The 3,017-nt window shown below is 55.5% G+C and overlaps 1 protein-coding gene across 2 annotated transcripts in view; it reads left to right on the forward strand.

Annotated features, from left to right (window-relative positions):
• Window positions 1-893: 893 nt before the first annotated feature.
• Window positions 894-3,017, forward strand: part of CDIP1 (cell death inducing p53 target 1) — a 24,411-nt gene continuing 22,287 nt past the window's right edge. For both annotated transcript variants that reach the window (XM_077762520.1, XM_077762523.1), the window contains exon 1: window positions 894-971. The gene's annotated coding sequence lies outside the window, so the exon portion shown is untranslated. The remainder of the gene's footprint in view (window positions 972-3,017) is intronic.

Here is a 3,017-nt window from a genome sequence, read left to right on the forward strand (position 1 = left end):
TGTAAACCATTTTCTGCACGGCAATCAGAATGATTCCTTAAAATGTCAACTGAATCATAAACAGTTGAGTCTCATTATTAGTGATAGTTGTATTCTATAAGTCACTGTAAACACTAAATTAGCGAATATTGAACTACCGCTCCTATGGGAAATACAGGGTAGGGTTTCTGCCAGCATCCGGTCATATTTGCATTAACTGATCGGCATATAACCATGTTTTGTGGGTGTTTCTATTTAAAGACATCTTATTTACTATATGCTGCTGATTCGGTGACACAGAACTAACAGCCAGCAGCACTGTAACTTATAACGGAAACAGTTTTTCTAATTCAGGTGTTTTCTCCTAAAGGCACATCACAGCCTTTCTGTGCTTAGCAACACTGGACGGTGCTTGGGGGCTATACTCAAGGACCATTTTAAACAGCACAATCACCCCAAAAAAGCACAAAAAGGCAAAAGACGTGGCACTAAGCATACACAAAGGCACGTGCTCACAGTACGAGAGTTAAAGCAGAGGGCTGCTTTATCTGACCTCAGCTTGGACACTGCACCGGGCATCTAAAGCCTTTCCCACTCTGTACACGTCCGCCGAACAGCACCGTCTCAGTAAGCATCGGCTGACTAAACGAAAGAAGGAAGGTGCACCTTGCTCGGATGCATGCGCTGGTGCTCGGAAGCTGGGCGGGAGCGTCAATTGGGTCCTTCCACTATCTTCCTGCTCCTCTTTGGCTGGACACATCCACCGGCCCTCCCACGTGTCCGGCCTTTGCCGAAGCTCCTCCGCTCACCCTCACTTCCCCAGCGACCGTCACGTGCGCCCGAGGCCCCGCCCCGCGCTGACCTCATGGCTCCGCCCCCCACCGTGACGCCCTGCTCTAAAGCCTACCCGCCTCCTTCTGACAGACGCGCGACGGCGAGCTGCGGAGGTAGCTGTTCCTGCTGCTGCAGACGCAGCGGGTGCCACGGGGTCGGTGAGTCGCCTCGACCGCTGGAGACAGCGTCCCAGGGAGCCCCCTGGGAGCAGGGCTGGACGCGCGCAGCACCGGGGGGGGGAGGGGGAATGACCTCGGACCGCGGAGCCCCCAGCCCCCGCCTGCGGCGCCTGCGCGGTGCATGTCGGGCACTGTGGTCACCCCGACCAGGGGAGCGCGCCTCAGGCGCACAGACGGACTACATCTCCCAGCGACCTTTGGGCGGGCGGGGGGCGGCGTGCGCGCAAGGCCCCGCGGGGCTGAGGGTCTTGTCCTCCCAGCGACTGGACCCAGGCCTGTTTTCGGTGTTCGCTCGGCCTCGGGCGCCCGGCCTCCCGAGGTAAAGGGTCCCCGGGGACGGCGCAGCGGGAACTGATGCGATCCAGAGCGGCCCTCGGTGTTTTGACGTTGCACCGTCGCTGGGTTGGTCGGCCCCCCGCGGGGCTGCGGTTCCAGCTTTGCCAGGCCCGGGCGGGCGCCGGGGCTCGGTGCCCTGGGGGCTGCCAGCCCGCTTCTCGGGGTCCCGCTCATCATCTCTCCCACATCCCCTGTAGGGAAGGTTGGAGAAATACCGTCTCCGGCTTTCCGCCGCGGCTGTCTACTCGAGGAAAGGGGGTCGGGAGCAGGGTCCTTGTGACAGAAGCCCCTGCTGAGCTCCTCGGTGACCTTGGCAGGCCCGAGGGGCCCGCGCGCCTCCCCCGCCCGTCCTCGCTTGCCGACGTCTGTAAATCTCCGCGTCCGCTCGGGGCCCGCAAGCGTCTGGGCCGGCAGGGAGTCATTGACCTGGCCTGGCTTTCAGTGTGGCTTCGTGCCGTCGAGGACCTCGGTGTAGTTGAACTCACAGCTTTTTCGAGCCCTGCTCTGGGCACCTGTTCGTGGGTGTGCGTTTCTGTTTTCTTCTGAATGTTCCCAGGAGGCTTCTCAACAGGTGTCAGGTAAGGAGCTAGTGGCTCAGAGTTTCTCCAGTGTGGGTCTGAGATCGTCTGCCTCAGAATCACCAGGGCCTTTGTTAGAAGGGCTGATTCCTGGGGGCCGCCCCCCGCGTTTCTGATTCAGCAGTTATGGGATGTGGCTAGGACTGTTTAATAAGCTCCCCAGATAATTCTCAGTCACGTTTGGGGTTGAGAAGCTTTATCCTAAAGTGAAAAGGATGGAGGTCCTGGGGCACAGCATTTATACCAGGTTTGTACGTATCCTGGACCCTGCCTCGGGGCTGGCTGTGTCTGGGCAAGTGTGACCGCTCTCCTTGGCACATTGTTTCTTTCCTCTGGGCTGAGTTAGGAGTTGGGAGGAAGGACGTATGCCAGCTCTGTCTTGCCCTCAATCCCCGCATTTAATCATGAAGAATTTGAAACATACCTAAAAGTTGAGGGAACTTTACACCGAATGTCCATAGACCACCACATAACGTTTAGAACATTTTATTGGATTTTATCAGAGATCTAACCAACAGGCCGTCTTGTTTGTTTATGTGCGTCAAAGTAAGTGGGGACATCAGTCTGTCTCCCTCCCAAATAGTTCAGCATGTATATAACAGAGGCTTAGAATTCTTGCATGTTGTTTTTTAAGTAACTGAAGCCCTGGGTTTTGAAGGTTTATCTCTCTGTGTTCCATCCCTAAGGAGCTAAAGGAGTTTGGAGGTTTTTCCATAGGATGGGCCTTTGGAACCAGGAAAGAACTTTACACATGCTCTTACAAAGACTTGAAAACAGTGGGCCATGGCTCTAAAATCACTAAGAGCAGAAACATGGGATGTGGGACGTACAGTAACATGTCAGGGAACACAGTTGTTTTGAGGGGGCACGAATGAAATGTATCCTAATAGATTGCCCCAGCAAGTCCTGCTGGCAGCGGATGATATGTTGTCAGCCCGAATACTGTGTCTCTGCTCTTTACAGTGTAAGCTTGCCTGGTGGGAGCCTGCTAGTTTGGTGCGTTTTCTAAAGTTCCAGGGGAGCAGGGCTGCGTAGCCCAGTTGACAAGCTTTCAGTCCCCTGGGCTGAGGTGCTTTGTTTTGTAGCCACGAACACCACCCCCTAATCCTTT

This window comes from Crocuta crocuta, unplaced genomic scaffold, assembly GCF_008692635.1.
Source record: "Crocuta crocuta isolate KB4526 unplaced genomic scaffold, BGI_CrCroc_1.0 scaffold234, whole genome shotgun sequence".
Taxonomy (NCBI): domain Eukaryota; kingdom Metazoa; phylum Chordata; class Mammalia; order Carnivora; family Hyaenidae; genus Crocuta; species Crocuta crocuta.